This window comes from Emydura macquarii, unplaced genomic scaffold (assembly GCF_026122565.2).
Source record: "Emydura macquarii macquarii isolate MOO-44397 ecotype Brisbane River unplaced genomic scaffold, CSIRO-AGI_Emac_v2 contig_1790, whole genome shotgun sequence".
NCBI lineage: Eukaryota > Metazoa > Chordata > Testudines > Chelidae > Emydura > Emydura macquarii.
The window spans coordinates 18,054,956-18,078,502 of NW_027131927.1; the positions used below are offsets into that span (position 1 = coordinate 18,054,956).

The 23,547-nt window shown below is 43.8% G+C and overlaps 1 long non-coding RNA gene across 4 annotated transcripts in view; it reads right to left on the reverse strand.

The window, feature by feature from the left end:
- Positions 1–21,752, reverse strand: part of LOC137159179 (uncharacterized) — a 43,024-nt gene extending 21,272 nt beyond the window's left edge. Inside the window, exons 1-2 of one of the 4 annotated variants that reach the window (XR_010921570.1) lie at positions 21,610–21,752; positions 14,339–14,427 (exon numbers count right to left, since the gene is read on the reverse strand). This is a non-coding gene — a long non-coding RNA (uncharacterized lncRNA). Of the gene's footprint in view, positions 1–14,338; positions 14,428–20,197; positions 20,303–21,595 lie in introns of those variants that run through there. The other 3 variants (XR_010921567.1, XR_010921568.1, XR_010921569.1) reach the window with 3 other exon arrangements.
- Between the last annotated feature and the right edge of the window lie 1,795 nt (positions 21,753–23,547).

The window sequence follows — 23,547 nt, forward strand, 5'->3', positions numbered from 1 at the left end:
ACCATTTCTGGCCTCTTTCTCAGTTTCCCCCTTTCCCTTGCATTTAATGTCTGTCATCCACTATAAATTGCACTTGAGGAGGAATCCAGCCCTTAACTTTCACTTTTAACTTAAGTCTCTATGGGAACATGTTACAGGCTAGAATTCAGCATGGCGTCTCCCTTATATATATATCCTCAAATCAACTTAAAAAAACTCTTGAGGCGATATGGTCTCTATTTATTATAGTGACAGATGGCTGACTAATCAGTTACAAGTAAGGTGAAACTTGTTAGACAATGTCAATATCCTTCATTTGTTGTTACACAGGTCCAGTTGTTCATGGTCAGTCTGCTTCTTTATTCCTCTCTTTTTCTAATTCAGCCTAGTCTTCCTTGTTTGATTTGCTTTTGGTTTTTAGTGACTTTGACTACCTCTTTGTTTTGACTCTTCCTTCTACTCTAACAACTGTCCGTGATAAGTATGACCAGACACTATTGTTGAATACATCTTTAATTCCTTCTAGTGTGCTTGCTTTTACAACTCATTCAACAACAAATTAAAACACATACACAGAAGAGACAGCAAGGGCAATTCATTCTCTCAACTACTAATACTGCCCACCTTCAGGAGGATTTTGTCTCATCATTTGGTGACATATATTTTTAAAGTGGGTAACTAGTAGCAGATACACAGCTTTTGCACTATATCAGGGGCTTCCTGACTGAGACAAACCTCGATTCTTTCCCAGTGATGGTTACGTGCTAGCAGGCTATGCAGGCCTTTCAGTAGCTACCACAAGACTGAAAACCCAATCCAGTGATAGCAGTGGCATAGCAGTTGTGCTACTTTCCCTTTCTGATCTATATAGCCTCTCGTTCCAGTAATATACCTCAGCTGGGTCACCTGATTGCGACAACAATCCAGCTGTTCCTCGAAGAATTTGGGCTCCAATGCAGGAAAGCACATCCACACGTGTTTAAGCATATGCATCAGCCCTATTTACTTTAATAGAACTTAAGCATAATGGAAATTAAAGTATATGCTTAAATGCTTTCCTGAATCAGCGCCTTGGGTCTTGACCCTATACTACTGAAGTCAATGGAAATTGTGCCATTGACTCCCAGTGGGACGAGGAGCTGGCCCTTAGAGAGTTGTTAAGTACACAAATGGAACTCCCTTTTTATGGCCATACAGTTCTGTGGAGCCCTGCATATTTTACAGGGCACTAGGAGACATCTCTGAGAGCACACCTTGTAAGCTCTTCAAGGCACAGACCATATTTATTTTGTACCGCATCCAGCATAGTGGGCCCTGTCCCTGACTGGGCCCTCAACTCACTTGCACTAGAAATAATAAATAACAATAATAATGGTTCGGGTGAATCTGCATTGCCAAAGAACCATAAGGTGTGTGGAGCTGCAGGGCCCTGGCCTCCTCTGGATCCATCTGGGACCTGTGTGGATCTCTGGGGATTCGTCACGTTTATGAGCATGGCCAGGGCCGGATTAATTCTCCTATGGGCACAGGGATATTAGATTTTGCGGGGCCCCTTACGGCGGTGCTCTGGGGACTGGGAGCACTCAGGCCGGAGGCGCTCCAGGGGCAGGTCAGGCTGGTGCTGTGGCATGGTCTGACAGTGATCAGGGGCTGGGCTGGACTTGGGGCCAGACTTGGGGCAGACCGGCCAGTCCGTGGGACAGGGTGGCATGGCGCTGTGGTGCGGGTCGGCGGTGCTCAGGGGGTGGGAGGGAGCACTTGGGTCAGGCTTGGAGCAGACCAGCCAGCTCATGGGGCGGGGCGGCTTTGTGGCACAGCGTGGGCTGGTGGCGCTCTGAGGGTTGGGGCATACTGGCTAGCCTGGGGCCAGGTTGGGTCCATGCCTGGTGCTGGGGCACTCTGGCAGTGAGGGAGGGGGGCTGCTGGGGTGTGCGATGGGCGGGCTTTGGGGGCACTTGGGGTGCTCTGGCATTGGGGCTATCCGGTCAGCTTGGCTGGTGCTGGTGCTCAGACCACCCAGGGTGGGGGCAGGGCTCTGACAGGAGAGGCGTGGAAGGGGCATGGCTTCAGGTGGAAGGGGCAGGGCCGGGGGCTAACCTCCCTAAATGAGCGGTTCATTAGCTGCCCAGATTTATTTTTGCAGGGCTCCCATTAGCCTGAGGCCCTGGGCTGCAGCCCCTAAAACCCTTGCATTAATCCAGCCCTGAGCATGGCCCCTGGCACTTTTCATGACGGGACAAGCCCCACGTCTTGATGGGTCCATGTGGGGGAGCACAAAACAAAATATCTTTGAGAGGAGTCCTATGGAGATTTCCTTCACTTGAGTCCTGCTGCAGATTTAACTACATGAGATATGGGCAATTATTTGGAAAGTCTGTGTAGCAACTTTTCTCCCAGTATATACAAGTTATGAGAAATACAACTAGAAAAGAACTATGAATCTGCCTAAGCTGCTCCTGCCCCATTCTGTATGTAATTCAGTGCTCTGGGATTTCTCACGCTTCACTGCCCTTTTTCATTTGTACTCCCTGAGGAAAGACATCAAATTAAAAATTCTGACTTTAAACTGAAAGTACAGTAAAAGCATCAATGTCCATAATTTCCGTATTAAAAGACACTAAAGTTAATAAGCTACACAAAGATAACCTTGCAGACTGTAAAAATGTGCTACTATTATCTTATCCGGAGACTGCAATACTTAATATGCACAGCCTAGCATTTTCCTAAAATATTGTTTTTCACATTATATTGCAGTTCCAATAAGACTGCACTGATGAGGTAGTATATTAGACAGAGGTAACCTCACAGCTCCAACCATCCAAAGTTTGGCCTTGGAAATCATATTTGGGGGGTTCACTGCTATTAATGGTATTTAAAAGATCTCACCATTCCTTTCCCTAGCCCAGATAGTTGTCTTCATGTTGAAAGATGCTGAGCACCCTCAACTCCTATGACTTCCTTGTAGGATCTGGCCCTTTGTGCTTACAAAGATGAGCATAGTCATTTATAGAATATGGGTGGGTGGGAGGAATAAGCAACAGTGTTATAGAATCATAGAATCATAGAATATTAGAGTTGGAAGGGACCTCAGGAGGCCATCTAGTCCAACCCCCTGCTCAAAGCAGGACTAACCTCAGCTATAACATCCCAGCCAGGGCTTTGTTAAGCCTCACCTTAAAAACCTCTAAAGATGGAGATTCCACCACCTCCCTAGGTAACCCATTCCAGTGCTTCACCACCCTCCTAGTGAAAAACCTTTTCCTAATGTCCAACCTAGACCTCTCCCCCTGCAACTTGAGACCGTTGCTCCTTGTTCTTTCATCAGCCACCACCGAGAACAGCCTAGCCTCATCCTCCCTGGAACCCCCTTTCAGGTAGTTAAAGGCCGCTATCAAATCCCCCCCTCATTCTTCTCTTTTGCATACTAAACAAGCCCAGTTCCCTTAGCCTCTCCTCATAAGTCCTGTGCTCCATCCCCCTAATCATTTTTGTTGCCCTCCGCTGGACTCTCTCCAACTTGTCTACATCCTTTTTGTAGTGGGGGGCCCAAAACTGGACACAATACTCCAAATGTGGCCTCACCAATGCCGAATAGAGGGGAATAATCACTTCCCGTGTCCTGCTGGCAATGCCCCTCCTAAAGCAGCCCAATATTCTATTAGCCTTCTTGACAACCAGGGCACACTGCTGACTCATATCCAGCTTTTTATCCACGGTTACCCCAGGTCCTTTTCTGCAGAACTGCTGCCTAGCTCATCGGTCCCCAGTCTATAGCTGTGCATGGGATTCTTCCTTCCTAAGTGGAGGACTCTGCACTTTTCTTTGTTAAACCTCATTAGATTTCTTTTGGCCCAATCCTCCAGTTTGTTTAGGTCACTCTGTATCCTATCCCTACCTTCCAGGGTATCTACCACTTCCCCCAGCTTAGTGTCATCCGCAAACTTGCTGAGGGTGCAATCTACCCCATCCTCCAGATCATTAATGAAGATGTTGAACAAAACCGGCCCCAGGACCGACCCCTGGGGCACTCCGCTTGTGACTGGTTGCCAGCTAGACATGGAGCCATTGATCACTACTCATTGAGCCCTATGCTTTAGCTAGTTCTCTACCCATTTTATAGTCCATTCATCCAACCCATACTTCTTTAACTTGCTGATAAGAATACTGTGAGAGACAGTATCGAAAGCTTTGCTAAAGTCAAAGTATATCACATCCACTGCCTTCCCTACATCCACAGAGCCAGTCACCTCATCATAGAAAGCAATCAGGTTGGTCAGGCATGACTTTCCCTTGGTGAATCCGTGTTGACTGTTCCCGATCACCTTCCTCTCTTCCCAGTCCTTAAAATGGATTTCTTAAGGACCTGCTCCATGATTTTTCCAGGGATTGAAGTGTGGCTGACCGGTTATACCATCAGTCATAGCACTGTTTTCCAACCTTTTTGGCTCAAGGGCCACAGATATCATTTTAACAACCCTGAAGGACCACCAGGTCTCTGCCAGCAGCCCTCCTCCCCCTGCCCCCGCTCCACAGCTGCAGCCAGGTGGAAGGAATTCAGCAAGGAGGCAGCCTCCTTGTTGATCTCCCATCTCCCTGGCTGCAGCAGAGAAACCGCTCGTGTCCTGTAGCCCTGTGCACTCCACCTGGGTCTTTAGGCAGTGTCTCTTTTCTATAGCCAGAGGATCGAGGATCAGTGCTCCCCTCCCTCTTGCTCCAGCAGGGATCCCAGCGCCTAGGCACCCAGGCAGAGCACTTTGCCCTGCTCCCTGCTACAGCCAGGGGGAGGGGAGCGCTGATCTCCAGTCCCCTTGGCTACAGCACAGAGCCTGCACTGGTCTTTTAAACCTGTGGAAACCCATTCCACTTAGGTCCTTAGGCAGTGACTAACTTCTGTAGTCAGAAGGAGGGGAGCCGTGGGCCACTTTGAAAGCCCCTGCAGGCCACTTTTGGCCCAGGGGCCACAGGTTGGTAACCACAGAGTCATAGCATTGTGTATGGGGAATCTTATGGTGCTACTCAGAAGAGAGAAACTAATAGCCAGGGAATAATTCCTGGGAAATCCAGGATTGCAACAGAAAAGGACAGCATGGGATTTTTTTAATTTTATTTTTTAATAAAGGAAGGATCAGAAGAGCTCAAGGCTATGAGATATGATGTGAGTGAAGAGACTCAGTAAAGGTTACAGTAGAAAAATGGAAAAGCTTTTGGTGAATAAATCGTAATAATAGAAGACCAAAGTCCAGCAATACCTGGCTCCTCACACAGCAATTGCTAGAAGTTGATTGCCAGGGATTGAAATATATGATCCCTGCTCAAGGAGAGAACCCCCAAGATCTGTATTAATATGTTGTTGCAGGAGAATTCCTTCCCCACTGCATGGGGTTGGCAACACTGAATTTTCTAAATTAAGTTGTTACCATGCAATTGTAGCTGCTGAGATCCTTTACCTCAGAGCAAAACAAGGCCCCATTGTATATAGGGTGGAAAATGTTGCTTTAACAAAGTTCTCTTTAGAAGCAAGCAGATACAGGAAGCATTTCTGAGTAAATGAAACACAACAAGTAAGGAATTTTTTTAACAGTAGACTGCATCTGTGTTTCCCCTGTTTAATCCTGCTAAATATTATGTTCACAGCTTGATCCTTGGCTTCTTCTCATATCCTATGAGGGATTTTACAAAGATGTCCATCTCAAGAGCCTAGCGATAAGGCACAAATTATTCATATAACATTCGGGGCACTCAATGCCCTGGCCTGAGAGCACTTTCAGCTTTCAAAAAGAATGGTAAAGTTAATATATTCCATCACTCTCTCCTCTACTTCACTGTTTCATGGATGTGACTTCTCTCTTCTGTGCTTAAGAGGTTTATCTAACAATTTGAACTCTGACAAAGATTATATTTTTAAAAAAAGTAGTCTCGTTTTAAAAAAAGGTATATTTTTGTCCATGATAGTACAGTAGTTCCTCTCAGCAATCTCATACCTGGACAATGCTACAGCAATAATAACCTTAAAACCAGACAGAATTCACTGGGGAAATATCTAGGCTCACAGCTACAATTCGGAGGTAGGGAGGGAATTATAACTCCTCAGTATAAACACTGGAAAATCAATTCTCCCTTACAGTTGCTTAAGGGAATACTACTCTGTTGGCTTTCATAATATCCTGGGCAATGCTGGAGGGCATTCTACAGAGGCTCAGAATGCCAGTCAAGAATTAACTTCTGATTGTAACAGATGAGAGGTGCTGGCTAATGAGTGGAGCTAGACGGAGCCTGAGGAAGTCTCACAGAAGTACAATACATGGTTGACACTAGGGAAGATTACATTAGCTAGCCATTTCTCATTGTGAAAGTTACTCAGCTACATTTCACATTCAACCAATGTGAGCTAATACAATTTTCCATTGACATAATAAAGGCTAACATGGGTAACAAAGTCTTGTGGCATGAAAAATGGAAATGTATGAGCCACATGTAACAGATGTGAGACTTTGGAAGCATGGAAACTTCACATGGCTATTAACTGAGATGTGTCAGATGCTATGGGCCCAGAGATTATTTACAAATTTGTGTATCTATAAATGTCATATGTATCTTGGTGAGCTAGAGATTGTATTCTAGCTCCATGGAGAAGGGTTACCAAATTTCTTCCAGTGGGAGGTGACTAATGCAAATACCAGGACAGGTAACCAGCTCTGGAAAAGTACCACACCCTGGAGGGAATTGCATATACTGGTTCAGACCAAGTACAAGAGGCTCAGTAGACCAAAAAAAAAAGGGCCTTTGGTACACAGAGCCAGTGTAAACTGACTCAGAGTCTGTCTTTTTGATCCAAGAAGTGACATAAAACTGTAACTAAGAAGGCAGAACCCTGCTGGAAGGTTTGGAAGGACTGAAATCTGCCAGGGTCTCCATGTGGAAGATGGGTAACAGCTGGTAAGCTGAGCATGCCTGTTGACTGTTTACTGGTTTATAATATGTTTTCTTTGTAATGCTTTTGTCCTAAAATGTATATACTGTGAAACTTGGCTAGTCACTAGTAAACCTGTCATTGTCCCTTGAGAAAGAGCAAACTACACATGCAGGACTAAGGTCAGCCCTGGTGGGATAATCACAGTGAATAGCAGGGAGGCAGGCGGTGGTCCACAGGAGTCCTATCCTATCTCTGGCATGCCAAGTGATCCTAATGGTCTAAGATAAGTGGTAACAGCTAATTTAGATGCCATTATTTTCTATGTATAGTTGGGATTATATCTTCTAATGTGCATTACTTTGCATTTTATCAACATTAAATTTCATCTGCCATTTTGTTGCCCAGTCACCCAGTTTTGTGAGATCTCTTTGTAAATCTTCACAGTCAGCTTTGGACTTAACTATCTTGAGTAATTTTGTATTGTCTGCAAACTTTGCCACCTCCCTGTTTACCCCTTTTTCCACATCATTTATGAATATGTTAAACAGCAAGATCCCAGTACAGACCCCTGGGAGACACCTCTATTTACCTCTCTTTTCAGTCTAAAAACTGGCCATTTATTCCTACTCTTTGTTTCTTATCTGTTATCCAGTTACTGATCCAGGAGAGGATCTTCCCTCTTATCCCATGACTTCTTACTTTGCTTAAGAGCCTTTTGTGAGGGACCTTGTCAAAGGCTTTCTGAAAGTTCAAGTTCACTATATCCACTGGATCACCTTTCATTCACATGCTTGTTGACCCTCCCAAAGAATTCTAATAGATTGTTGATGCCTGAATTCCCTTTACAAAAGCCATGTTGACTCTTCCCCCAACAAATCTTGTTCAACTATGTGTCTGATAATTCTTTGTGTACCTAACTTCCCTGTGCTAACCACTTAAGATAATGTCTTGCAGGTTTGGGCCTGTAGGCATCTTGCATTACTGCCTTATACCTATATCTTATCTTAACTTAAAAGCTGACTTAAACCTATAGTCTAACCCACAGGCTACACATGTCAAACACAGATTCTTCTATACTACGTAGTCACTGCTCCTCAGTGATGATAATTGCCACGTCAAATCTGAACTTTGTGCCACTATTCATTTCAGACTTAAAAAGGAATGTCACTGGGAAGGACTAACGGATAACATTCCTCTAGGGTCAGAGGCCTGGAACTGGCCTTGATTAGTCCACCTCCTGCATCTGAGGAAAGAGGTGGATGTTAATTGGCTGACTCTTACAAAAGAGGGCAGCAGGAAGCAGAAGCACCTGGGCAGTGCTCCTAATGCACTGCCACTGGAGATACTGCTGAAAGGAACTGCTCCAGAAAATCAAGTGGAAAAGAGAGGAGAGTGTTGGGGAGTGCTTGAGAGCTGAGGCTCTGAGGTAAGAGCTGGGAAATCTTGCTATTGGAATTACTGATGAGAGACTCTTTTGGGGAAGGGACTACTATGTTTGCAAAGATTTTGAAGTAAGAGTCTGCATGGGGTGGGATTGTGTTTAAAAAGGCTCAATTAAGAAACTACTCCACTTGAAAACAGTTTTCCTGGATTCCTTGAGAAGTGCAGACAAATGTTACCTCAAGGAGTAAGCTGACCTGACAGAATAAAGCTTTGGTGGACAGGAGGAAGGTACTATAAAATAGGCCCAATCTATTACAGTCACAATAATTCTTTTCGAAATTGGAGAAGTGTATTTTTATATACTACTTGTACTCAAAAACGCAAAATTGGCTTTGGTCAAATCCCCCACAAAGTATTTCCCTTCAACCAGAGAACTAGCTTGCAAAATATCAACATGAAAGGCCCAAATTAGGAATGAAAGAATTGCCACACTGGATCAGACCTGTAGTCTGTCTAATCTAGTTTCCTATCTCTATGATGGCCAATACCAGATGCTTCAGAAGAAACTGCGGGAAACTCTGTAGTATGCAGTTTTGGAGTGACCTACCCATAGGGGAAAAAATTCTTCCTATGACAGGGTCTGAAATTGGCTTGTGCACTGAAAAATGAGGGTTATAAGTGACTGAAAACAGGGAGCTAGAATGGAAACACACACCCTTAACTATACTGGCAGTATTGCCAGCTCTCACAAATTAACTGCAAGTCATGAGATGTTGGTGCCTGCAGGAGGAGTTCTTGCAATGCAGAGAGAAACTCTTCTGTTCCTGTGACTTTTCAGGGCTGCCCCCAAAGGCAGAGGTAGCTTTTCCTCTAACTTCCCCACTTCCAAACCTTCCACTTCCCAGAGGCATCTCCTCTGCTCAGGACCCAACAGCTGAGAACCCAACCCATTGAGAAGGAAGAATTTCCCCAGATTCCCTAACATATCTCAGTTCCCATAAACTTCTATGTATACAACATTTCAGACAGTTCAGCATAGCACTTAAGCCAGCAACTGTGAACAAAATTACCAGCACAACCATTTAAGTATAATTACATCTATAGATCCAGTGAAGGACAACATCTAATTCTGCCAGCTGCCTAGGAGAGCAGTGACTTTTCCAGCCTTTCTTGACCCTTTGTGGCTAAAATAGAGGAATTCCAAGAAGATCTGGCTTGTTCAGTGAATAATGGCTGCCAGTACTCTATGCTCTTAGTTTATTTTACATATGTTCTGATGAAGATTCCCTTAAGGTTTTCCATTTTTCTAGCACAAATGAGGTTGAACTCACCAAAGAATGAAGCTCTATGTGACTTTTTGCTGTTGTTTGTACAATTTATGTCTTCTGGGAATATATTAAAGTGATAACAAAAGCCATTCCCCAGATCTGTTGCTGACTTACTGCAGCATAGGATGCCTGGGTTATTTCATTAGAAGTGATGGGATGGGGACTTTGGATGACTTAGGGTATTGATAATGAGACACAGACTCTGGGTAGCAATGCAGTTCTTCGAGTAGTTTCCCTGTGAGTGCTCCACTCCAGGTGTTGGTGCCTCCTCAATCAGAGATTTTGCCAGCAGTGCCTGTCCAGGTCGTGCATGTGCCATCCCCATCTCAGTTGGCACCCTTTTTGGCATGCACAACCCAGGCCCCTCTGTTCCTTCTCAGTCATCTGCAGTCCAAGATGGAGCTCCCAGCAGTTCTTCACAGCTCACTCTAGAAATCTTCAATAAGTCTTTTCCCCCCCATAAAGTTAGTCCGTTTTACCTGTAGTTTAGATTATTTTACCTTAATCTTTCCCCGTTTTAAAAAAAATTTCCCCTCAGATTTACCCCTCATTTATAACTAATATCATGCCAGGTTCTCCCAGTTTGAAATGCTGTACCTCATGCAGGGATGCTATGCCGCTTTGGACAGACACTCGGAGTGCATCAGATGCCTCAGTGAAGGCCATTTTGCTGAGAAATGCATCCATTGTAAGAACCTAAAAGCCAGAACCAGTCATGACAGGGACCTCTGCTTGAAGTTAATACTCATGGAGAGGTCTCTGAGACCTGCCTCAAACACTGGGCAGGGTAACAGCTCCTCACATGAAAAGACCAGAAAAAGGCACTCTACTCCATCAACAATGGAGCATGCCAAGAAAAAGAGGTCACCAGAAACGTATAAAGGATTCAGTACCAAAGAGGCTTTAGGTTCCTCTGGTACACTGACCTCCTCCTCCGCTCCTCTAAAGAGTTGAGAAACAAAACGAAAAAACCCCGCACCGATACGGCACCATCAAAAGTAATGGTCCGCACAATAGGGATAACCGCCACGGCATCGGCACTGACTCGGACCTTGGCGCTGATAAGTGGCACAGCACCGACACGTGCCAAACAGATTACATTGACACCAGTGAAACTTGCAGTGCCAGTGGCACCAATACCACCCGAGGACCTGACGGCACTGAGGACATCCATGGCACCAATGGTGCTGATGGATAGGCCCGCACTGGAAAATGCTATGGAGCACACTTTGGCTCCGCAAAAACATGCTCCACGAAAACATGCTCAAAAGAGGAAACATCCTGAGAATGAGGAGGAATTTTTAACATCTTCTCTGCTGTCACATCTTTATGGGACGGACCCCTCTCCAGTGCACTTTACTCACAAGCAGCCCGTTTCTCCCATCTCCTTCTCCAGTGATGAGAAATAAGATGGTGAACAGGCTATTTTTCTTCCCCAACAATCATCACCTAGAGGCCACCCATCCAGACATCAGCCACATCACAGACAACCAACATATCCATGGTTTGGACCTCCATGGTTTGCTCCACCATATCATATGCACTGGCCTGGCTGGGACACCTGGTCTACTTACTCACTATCACACAGTAGACCATCAGCCTACTCTAGATGCAGAGAAAGATCACCTATTATACCTACTCAAATAGGACCTGAAACAACTGGTCCTGCTGACAAACAGGATGTGAGTGTGGAGCAAGAAATACCTCCAACCACACACAACTCATCCTCCTCTGATGAGACCATAGTTCCCCCGATGACTGCAGATGATTTTAAGCAGTTCCAGGAACTGTTTAAGAGGGTGGTGGACAGTTTGGAGATCCCACTCCAGAAAGTGTCAGAGTCACAACACAAATTGCTTAAAATATTGCAAACCTCCGCTTCTACCAAAATCACCCTTCTGATGGATATTGGAGCCAGCAAATAACATCTGGCAGACACCCACCACCATTCCCCCCACTTGTAAAAGAACTGACAAAAAGTATTATGTCCCTGCCAAAGGAACTGAGTTCCTCTTCACCCATCCAGCTCCTAACTCCCTAGTTATAGAAGCTGCTAACCAGAGGAACAAGCAGCAACATCATAAGTCAACACCACACAATAAAGATAACAAAAGGCTGGACTTAATGGACAGAAAAGTCTACACATCAGTTACTCTCCAGTTTCTACACATCAGTTACTCTCCAGTTAAGAGTAGCAAACTAAGCTGCACTATTATCAAATTATGATCATGAAAATAATTCTAAGATATCAGAATTTATTGAATTTCTCCCAGAAGATAGAAAACAGCAATTTCCATCGTTGATCAAAGGAAGACAATTGGTTGCAAAAACAGCATTGCAGGTTTCCCTTGACGTGGCTGACATTGTGGCTAGAACTGTGGCAACTATTGTCGTCATGCTTAGGGAATCATGGCTTCACTCTGCAGCCCTGCCTAAACAACTGCAGGCAACGATTGAAGATCTTCCTTTTGACAAAGCAAAGCTCTTCACAGAAAAAACGGACAAAGTCATGCAGACCATGAAAGATTCCAGGGCTACACTCCGCACCCTTGGAATCTACACACCTGCAACACGATGAAGACCCTTCAGGTATCAGCCATAATCAGATATAATTCCAGATACCAACATTATTCACAAAACAAATAGTATGAGCAATCAGGCTCCCGAGAAAGGCCATAGCGACATTCACAGACTAACCAGCAGTCATCAACATCCCAGGCTGCCCCTCTAAAGCAACAATTTTGAGGACTTGGTCGAGGGTCTGTACGACCTCCCCCACCTTCTGCAGCCAGAGTCCATCTTGTTCAAAGATTGACTACGGCCCTTTTACCAACACTGGGCAAACATAACATCAGACAAATGGATACTAGAAATTATCCAGTCTGGATACACTATCCCCTTTACCTCCATATCTACAACCCAAACCCCTTCCCCGTCCCTCTTCAGGGACCCATCTCACGAACAACTATTACAACAGGAAGTCGATCATTTACTCCAAATAGGTGCTATAGAGCATGTTTCCTCCCAACACAGAGGCAAAGACTTTTATTCTCATTACTTTCTCACCCAAAAGAAGACTGGAGGTTGGAGACCCATTTTAGACTTAAGAAAATTGAACAATTTTATAAAGATACAAAAATTCAGGATGGTTACTCTGGCTATCTTATTGCCGGTGCTGGAACAGGGGACTGGTTTGCAGCCCTCGACCTTCAGGATGCATACTTCCATGTTGCTATTCATCCAGCCCACAGAAAATTCCTAAGATTCACACTGCTCAACAATCACTATCAGTACATGACGCTACCCTTGGCCTTTGCACTGCTCCAAGAGTCTTCTCCAAGGTACTTGCTGTTGTAGCAGCTTACCTTCGCAGACTAGGGGTCACCATATTCCCCTATGTCGACGATTGTCTAATAAGGACATGCACCTACATGGAAGCTGTCCATGCAGTTCACACTACAAGGACATTATTTCACACACTAGGGCTTCTGATAAATGACAAAAAATCCACCCTACAGCATGTTCAACGACTGGATTTTATAGGTATACACCTGGGTCCCCTCACTGCCAGGGCGTTCCAACCAAAGACCAGATTTCAGACTCATTGTGAATCTGGAATGTATAATACAAAACAGCCCAACTCTGAACATATGCACATGCCTTTAAATGTTGGGCCATATGTCAGCCATCACCTTCATAGTGCAAAAGCATGACTGCACATGTGACCACTTCAAATGTGGCTTGCGACAGTTTACAAACCACACAATCTCTATACAAAATGGTGGCAATACCAAAAAAGATCAAACAATCATTAAAATGATGGACACAGCTCAACTACCTTCAAACAGGAACTCTATTCATAAGCAAAACACCCTCAGTCATGATCACAATAGATGGAGAGTGCACCTGCAAGAATATACCATTCAAGGGAAATGGTCACCACAGGAAACAAAATTGCACATAAACCTACTGCAGTTACGTGCTGTCTGCAATGCCTGTCTACACTTCCTACCTCTGATAGCAGGTAAATCTATAAAAATAATGACAGACAACATCGTGTGTATGTTTTACATTGATCGTCAAGGAGGGGCAAGATGCAGCTCCCTGTGCTCAGAGGCAATGCGACTATGGAATTGGTGCATATTCCACAACATCCACATTTCAGCGGCATACCTACCTGTACCCAGAATACCATTGCAGAGAACCTAAGCAGAAAATTCGGCAACAATCACAAGTAGGAATTACACAATACAGTCCTGGAAAACATCTTTCGTCAGTGGGGTTATCCCACAATGGATCTATTTGCGACAACGAAGAATTGCAAATGCCGTTACTTTTGTTCAAGAGCAGGTCTAGGCACACATTCAATGGGGGATGCATTCCTCATCAGCTGGAATACAGGTCTCCTCTATGTGTTCCCACCTATCCCCATGATAGCCAAAACCATACACAAAATATGCAAGGACAGTGCAAAGGTGATAATGATAGCACCAGCATGGCCTAGGCAACCACCGTTCACTTACCTCACACAGATGTCAATCCATGCACCAATCGCTCTCCCACTAGTCGATGATCTCCTCTCCCAGGACAATGGAACCATATACCATCCACACCTGAAGAATTTACATCTCACAGCATGGTTCCTAACTGGTTCCGACAATCTGAACTACAATGTTTGGAACCAGTAAAACATATTTTATTGAATAGCAGAAAACCTGCCACAAGAAAAACTTACCTTCAGAATGGCATAGATTCTCCTTATGGTATCAACAGAGGCAGGTCAATGCACTAATGGCATCAATCCCCACTATATTAGACTATTTCCTGGAAATAAAAAAAATCAGGATTATCGATTAGCTCAATTAAAGTACACTTAGCAGCTATCACCACCTTCCACGATCTCATAGATGACACCACAGTTTTTGCGCATCCAATTGTCAAACGCTTCATGACTGGCATACAAAATGCGTACCCAGACATACATCCTTTCATAATACCTTGGGACCTCAACCTAGTCCTCAGGACCATCATCAAGCCACCATTCAAGCCTTTAGCAACTTGTTCATTAATGCACATGTCCATGAAAGTAGCATTTCTAGTGGCAATCACATCGGCATGCTGTGTAAGTGAGCTCAGAGCGCTTATGGACCACCCACTGTATATAGGATTTCAGAAAGATAAGATGACGCTACAACCTCATCCTAAATTCCTTCCCAAAGTAACATCAACATGCCACCTTAACCAAAACATTCATTTACCTACATTTTATCCAAAACCACACACTAATGCACAGGATGCGACCCTCCGTACACTGGAGTCTTCTTGCATAACGTTCCAATTACTGAACTATTCAAAGCAGCTACCTGGACCTCGGCCCACACTTTCATAAAACACCACGCCATCGACCAAGCATCAAGATATGATGCAGCAATCGGACTAACAACTCCAAGGCTCCCTTCTCCAACTGAGGGCACTGCTCAAAATCACCTGGAGTGGAGTACCCACAGGGACACTACTCAAAGAAGAAAAGGTTACTCACCTTGTGCGGTAACTGAGGTTCTTCGAGATGTGTGTCTCTGTGGGTGCTCCACTACTCACCCTCCTCCCTTCTACTTCAGAGCCAAACATTATGGCTCTACGGTAAAAAAGGAACAGAGGGACCCTGGTGATGCATGCTGAAAAGGGCGCCAATGGCGCCGCAAAACAGAGACGGCACATGCACGACCCAGATGGGCACTGCTGGCAAAATCTCTGATCGAGGATGCAAGGACATGCCAACACTTGGAGTGGAGCACACACAAGGACACACATCTCAAAGAACCTCAGTTACTGTACAAGGTGAGTAACCGTCTCTTCTGGCCCAGGTGGAAAGTAATCAAATGTCACTGTTGTCTGCTGGCCACTGGAAAAACCTATGTGAAATGAGATTTGGGTCACTAGGACGGGCAAGAGTCAAGATAGTATTAGGAAATTAATGGAGGTTCCCATACTCTAGGGCTTGAGGAGGAGGTAATTGAAGTCGCCATCTCAGGGGAGGGGATAGAGGGGGGGGGGAGGGGGGGGGGTGTGAGAGAGAGAGAGAGAGAAAGAAAGAAAGAAAGAAAGAGAGAGGTGGCTTTTTTAACCTGAAATTATCCCACATTTGCAGAGAAGTAGAGGAAAGATAAAAAGTGATAACCCAGACTAAAACATGTGGTTTGATGGGTTTTTTAAATCTAATGATTTTGGGGGGCAATCGTGATTTTGGGAGGGTCTGACTCATGATTTTTTAATCCTTTGTGATTGGCACTACTGAACTGGTCACTACTGCGCTGCCATTAAAATACCATTTCTTTGAGGCAGCAAGCCAGCTTTGAATGAATATGAATTTCAGTAGACACACAAGTATCCTTGCCATATGTCTGTCAAAACTCTTGATGGTATTTAGTCAGCTACCTCTATGGATGGTAGATACCTAAATGTCTTTGAGGAGCTCAGCCTAAGGGCATTCAGCACTTTACAGGAGGTGCTCTGCTTCACAGAATCAGGCTCTGAGTCCCAGATCCCCAAAGGTATTTAGGTGCCACACGACCATCAGATTAGTGGGAGTGATGCATCTAAATACCTTTGGGGATCTGGGCCTGAGTTCTTAACACCTGTGCACACAAAAAGAGTTTCTCAAATCTCAAGAAAGCTTGTTTTACACAATATATATATAAAACATATCTTTCCAGAAGCTTGAATAATTCTAAGTAGCAGTCCCAAGAGATAACAAGAGAAACACAAAAATAATATTTAAAGCAATTTTGGTTTTGACTGAATTTTAGTCAAGTGAAACCAAATGGTTCTCTGCACAGTGTTGGTTGAGAATGGAGTATGAAAGGGAAAAAAAAAGGTTCAATACCTGCAGAAAGCACAAACAGCATTGTGCAATCAGTGCTCTAGGCTAATGACTGCCCTAGTCTGGCTGCGGTTTCTACACGGGGCCAGACTGTGAACCCCTTACTCACAGTGGAGAGCAATTACCTAAGTGGTCCTATTGACTTCACTGGACCTACCCCCTAGTGCAAGTGAAGGAGTCGCAAACAGGGCTTCAGCATTTAGCTGGGTTGCATGAAGAGAAGCCCATTCAGCTCTGAAGCTGTCAAGAAAACCTAGATATATTAGATAGTTGTCTGTTTTCCTGTTGGTGCATTAAAAATTCATGTCTATCTATCTTGTATGGCTCCTATCGTATTGGTGTGTGAAAACCTACCTGTAAGGCTGACTCCCCATTTGCATCATTTTGAATTAATATATAGCACTCCTCATCTTAAAAGCATTGTACAAATATTACATAACTAATCCCATGTAAATCCTTGATATTGACAGAGAAAATAGATTGCTTAGGGTGGTTTCTTTTTTTCGTTTTTTGTTTTCAGTGTTTTTCAATATGTGGATGTGGAATTGGAGACTTTGGAAAGGAGAATGCCTTAACTCCCTTCTCCCCTCGCCCGCCACCTCCATTCCCACCCTGACAAGCTCTCATATATTTTTCTTCCCAAATTTAAGTGGTTTATTTTAATTTCTTTTCTTTTTCTAAAAAAGATTTGTTTAAATCTGGGCCAAATTCATCCTTGGTGTAACTCCACTAAAGGCAATAGTTACCCCATGATTAATTTTGTCCCTGTATGTGTGTTGAACTAGCTTTTTTCCTTTCTTAATATTGCTTTCCTCATTCTTTCAACAGCTATTTCAGTTTGGTGACTGAAACATTAAGGTCTTGATCCTGAACAGATTTATGCATGTGAGTGACCTTATGCACATTGGGCCCTGATTCAGTAAAGACTTAAGCACATGCTTAATTTTGAGCAAGCATGTAGTGCCCTTGAGTTCAATACATGTAAGCAATGTCTTCAACTCATGCATGAGTTTGTATTTACCGGTTTGAGGCCCATGATCAGATTAGAGAACGAGAGAGAGACATTTCTCTGTCTGGGGAAATCTTTTAAAACTAGCAGTCTGAGGTCCCAATCTAGTTCCCATTGAAACCAGTGGACATCGTTACATTAGGGCTTGTCAGCCACACATGGCCATTCCACAACCAACAACATACCCACTTTTCATTAGGGTCTCACCAAAGTCTCCACTACCTCCTCACATCCTGCCTGTTCATGTTTTGTCCAACCGTTTCTTTCCACCTTTTAAATATATTTTTAAAGACTGTTTCTGTCTATGCAATTGGCCCTGGAGTGCAAATTTAATACACAACTGATTAATGCCAGAAGAGTTCAGCAGGTTGAATCAGCCCAAGCACTTTACAGATATTTAAACGTGGAGTTTAATTAATTATTAGATATGATGTGCATGCTGTATAAACAGTCCAAAGGGCCAAGAGAGCAAACAATGGAAGCACATTGACCTGCTCGTTGTTTGCTGAAAGCTTGGCTTACTGAAGTCAAACTAGACATCTGGGAAGAGGGAGAATGTTTAACCAGCTCAGCAAAACCCAAGTGAAAGTAAATGATAACTGAAAAATGGGATTCCCGAAAGCTACAAATAAGCTGCTGAAGTTGCATGAGGAAAATAACTGGAGCTGGGTGAATACTGTGGAAAAACTGGCTAAGTGTGTGACTGTTCAGCCTTTGGCTTGATTTGGTTTTATTCAAGCCCTAAAAGTCTAGATCCATAAAGGGATTCAGGTGCCTAAGTCCAAATTTAGATTTGCAAAAATTCTGCTTAGCTGCTGCCTAACCCCATACGTGCCTAAATTTCCACTGGTAAAATTCACAAGGCACCTCAATTTCTGCTGGTGGGCATGTGCAAGGCTTTCTACACCTTGCTACCCCAAAACTAGCTCATACCTAAGCCCCACCATCATCCTCAAACTAGGCATTTCCTGCCTATCTCGCTTGTGGGGCCCAATTCAGAAGGTGTGTTCAGAGATCACCTTCGAGCACACCTACCAGATCAGGCTCTGAGGAGGAAGTGATGCCCCCCACCATACCTAATTGCCCAGTGGCTGGAGCACCCACCTGTGATGTGGAAGACCCAAGTTCAAATCCTGTCTCTGCCTAACATAGAGCAGGGACTTAAACCCAGGCTTCCCACCTCCCCAGGGAGTGCTCTAGACCATAGAGTATTTGGGGGTGAGTCTCTCTCAATCTATCCTGTTGAAGCTGTTCCATTTTGTATGGAACATTTAAATATCCATGGAGCCAGAGAGAGAATGAGAATGACTGTGTAAGCCAGTGCTTGGTGCACTTCTCTGGTGATTCAGGTTCCAGTCCCTGCTACACCAGCAACTCAGGGAACCAGCCCCAAATTGTGGGTAGCTGCCAGGAAAGACCAGACTCCCCCACCCTCCTGCAGAGACTAAATATCCTTGCTTCCCTGCTCTGTCTTTCACCAGCAAGTATTAGCAGGTGGGGAGATTAAATGTGAATCACCCTTAGACACTAGAGCATCTCACTGTAAGTATTGTTGCCTCATCTTCTGACACCAGTGTCACCCCCCTGCCAAGCTGTAGCAGATGTCTGGTCCCTGGCAGGTCAGCTTCCAGTGGATGAGTGTCGTGGAGACTAGCTACATTCCATATGTTATTTGTTTTATTGACACACATACATCAGTCCTGAAATTAGGTGGCTAGACAGCACACCAAGGAATCCCTCCCTCCAGGAGTCTCAGCCCAACATCAATGCCTGGTCTTCATGGAGCAGTACTGCTGCAAATATTGACTCTGCCTTGGGCACTGATTAAACATTAGTGCTGTTTGCACCATTACCTCTCTCCCAAAGCTGCCTCTACATACAACTGGACATAACCCAAAACTAAAAACATGCGACATGTCTTCCCAAGAATCAAAACTTGCTCACACACTTGGAAAAAGAATGTGGGAGACCATACTGCCATAACTATAACTAAAATACATAGCTGGACACATACATTAGCTCTGAAAAGTCCTGGCTTGCTAAATAGGCCTGGGATAGTCTGTCAGGAGCATCTCTGGGAAGCAGTGTTCATTCACACACTCCTGATACAGACTGGAGCAGGACCAGTGAGGAACAAACAATGTGAAACCTTCCCCCTATGTGGGGCCCACTGCAGGCTCTGCAGCAGATCTCACCTGCTCCACCCTGTAACTGATCTCAAATACTATGATGGATAGTAAGTCCAAAAGGGACCATCATGATCATCTAATCTATCCTCTTGCAGAACACAGGCTGTAGAATATTACCCATTATTTCCTGCACCCAACTCGATTTGCAAATAACTGGACTGATTCAGAAATTGCTCATGAAGGAAAAACAAGTTAAAATTACTACCCCCAGCAAGGGCCTGGCTCTAGTTCCAGTGCCTTTATGGGCAGAGCCACAGCTCCTTCTTGCTCCATTACAATTTAGCCTGGCCCTCAAGCTCCTTGTGTCCTCTCTTGTCTGCTCCTAATGTGCATCTACATGAGGGAGAATCTGGTCTATGGTAAAAGTTATCAGTATTTTAAGAGGGGAAGAAAAGAATCATTGTAGAAAAGAATCTGCAATCCTTTGTAGAATGTGCCAACCCTCCCATTCCCATCAGCAGACAAGACTTTTAAACACATGCAGAAGTCCATAAAGCTCACTTGATGTATCCTTACCCCCACTGGTCGGCACTTACTCATGTCAATAGCCCCATTGGCGCTGCAATCACAGCTATTTAATGTAAATCAGAGACACGGCACTGGGCCTGGTTCTCTTCTCATAGACACAGTTGTAAAGGAGAGGCTTGCATATCAGCTCTACTACAGTGGAGTTAAAGAGGACAGGCAGGCCAGTTATGTAGCACCTACACTGGTGAAGATTTATTCCTGCAAGTAAGTTAATAAGGCAACTAGTGTGAGAAAGAGCTCTCTAACCTCTATATGGCTTTTATAACTGGGACCTTACTGTCGGTAAAATTCTGGGCTCCACAGTACATAAGCAATGGCAAAACAGGGACAATACTGTTCCGTAAATATGGAAATGTGATGATTTTAAGGGGAAAAAAACCCCAGAAAATTAAAAGGTCTGTGAAAATGTCAATTATATTTTTAAAAACAAGAACCCTATTGTCTCTAGCAAACTGAATCCACTTACAGAATGCCTTATAATGTGCCAGAAATTAGATTAAGGCCATCAAGATTTGTAATTCATAATTATTCCAATTATTTAATTAGCAGGAATACAAAAGAGCAAAAATGAATTGACTTGGACTGCGAGGCAGAGGTGCTTGAAAATAGACAGATCTGGTTAACACAATAAATCCTAAAAGGATTAGGTACTGAAAAGAACAGTCTTGTCAGAAAGAAAGTGACAATTGGAAAAGTGAAATTGTCATTAGGAATGGTTTATTAAATTGATTTGATGCATAAGAAATTACTCACACTCTTTTATAAAGAACCACCAATGTAGTTAATCAAAATCACTGCAAAACCTAATTAGAAATATAATTGATCTGATTACTTCTGGATAAGAACAGAATATATATTCTCAGTGCTGCACTGAATGTTGATTTCCTGGGTGTGATTTATGATCATTTTAAAGTGATCATAAATAGATCATGTATTTAGGTCTGGAGTGCATTGTCCCCATCAGAAAAGAGTAACCAGAGACACCAGAGCAGGCTGAAATGTGGACAGTAAGATGAGTGTAATTACTGTACCCTAACTACATGGCTCTGCTTTTCAAAGATGGGTGCATTCAAATTGCATTTAATCATGTGTTTGCATGTACTCATGATTTTCGTGTGTGTAGCAGGCAAAGTTCCAATGCACCCATGCTGTACATGTTTAATACGCCATGCTTTGTGAATGAGGGAGGATTCCTTGTAAAGGGAGCCCAGCTAAGGTTGAGCCGAAGTGAATAGGATAGGATTATGCAAGCTGTCTGGAAATGGCTGCAGGTTGGGACCCAAGATGAGGAAGGTTAATCAATGCCATTCCAGAGGGGCACTAGAGTCATCATGGGCATTAAAGGGAATGGCACCCAGCAGCTGAAAGAAATCACAGACTACTGACCTTCAGCCACTCACTGGGAGGTTGGGGAAGCTCTGGATCCAGATGCAAATTGAGGGTCAGATCTTGGTGAGCAGTTATATGCGTGGACAGTGAAATCAGCAGGTCTATTCATGGGAGTGAGCATGCGGTGACATGAGAGCTGCAAAGGTTGCACACCACTGCATAATCCCTCCCTGGCAGCCACAGTGGCACATAAAATGTAAGCCAGGTTTATCCGAAATGTTCACAAAGAGCCGCAGCCCTAGGCAGAATTTCAGATTTGTAATGAAACCTGAAACCTCTCTGTCTGTCTGGATCTGCCCACCCACCTACAGCAGTAATGCCAACCCCCGGGGTGTTGGTGCCCAAAAAAACATGATTGACTTAAAAATCATGAGATTTTAAAAACACCAACATTGAGGATGGCCTTGGTTTTGGTTTTTTACCTCCTGTAGGCAGCAGGCAGGTAGAGTAGGTAGCAGTATTTCTTCTTCACTAAAGCCTTTTGGGTGAAAGCTGAGATTCTTATCTAATTACAGGAATCTAGGAGCTGGGTCTTTCAGAAAAGCATCAGATGCTGTGAAATTCTTGATAAAATCAGGCGAGTTGACAACATGCTATGATATTGATGTTATCTATCACCGTACTATGTAGGCACTTCTGTATCAAAGAGCCTAGTCCTGCAAACAAATTTATATCTGAGGACCCTTACTGCTGCTTGGAATCCCATTGATTTCAGAGACTCCTCAGAGTGAAGGTCTAGATATATGGATTAGGCACTCATATATTTTGGAGGTGTTCTGCTCTTCTAGCCATGAGCACAGTATAAAAATGCAGGACAAAATTTTTGAACATGGGTGCCAAAAGTAGGGCTTCTAAAGTCATATTTAGGCACCAAAATAGAAGCTTCAACATGGACCCTAGCTGCACTTGAACCAGAACCCTACTCATGAATTTGGGAGTCTAACTCTAGTTACAAAAGTCAGAGTACTTTGGACACAGGTAGAATCTGTTCCCAGAATTGGGTCTGGGAGGTAACAGTGTGATCACATTTTAAATTTGCTTTGCATTGGTCCCCTTTGTTTTGCAGCCTTTTGATTTTGCTCAAAATGCTCAGTTGGCAACATTCTTATAGCAGTGAGTGAGTTTATGGTGACACATAAACAGCTTGTAATGATAACACATGAGATGCACATAACTGTTGGATAAAGTTCAATACCATTAGTGGTCTTTGGAGTCCAGTAAAGAACAGCAGAGGCAGCTTTTAAAGTATTATTAGTGCTCACCAGAAGATTATCAGCTACATAAGGCTTTTATCCCCTTACTGCTATTTTAAGTACCTTTTTAGGTTGTTTGGTTTTCATTTTAACTTTGAGACTGAGTATCTGACAGCTGCAGTATGTCCCCAGGTGGGGGTACAAAACTTCTGGAACCAAAGGAAGAAAATTAGGGGCAGAGAGCTCCAGAGAGCGTAAGACTGTGAAGCAGAGGGCTCGTTCAGGCACATCCTTGCTTTATGTATTTTATTGTACACTAACAAACAACTTCCAAGAAACCGTAGTTCTACTAGATGGCTGGAGTTCTACACCCCGTGGTTCCATTGGCTGCAAGAAGTAAACACAAGGGCATCTTGTTGTTGCTTGTTCTGTTAGAAACCTTGCAGATATACTTGTCATACAGAAAGAAAGGATCTAACACGAGGTCCTCCACTGGTATAAATCAGCATAGTTCCATTGAAGTCAAGCTGAGGATCTAGCCGCAAATGAAAAATAGGCCTTTGTAGATTTGGAGCACATGATTCAAAATCTGAATCTCTACACCTTTTACTGTCCTAAAATCAAGGGCATGGGAGCTATAGTTCCACTGCTGCCTCTCTGCATGGCTAGAGATTAGAAACCCCACTCTCTTGCTCCTGTTAAATATTAGATTTTTCTACTTTTATGTTGGTTGAAATCAAAACCATGATCTTCCTC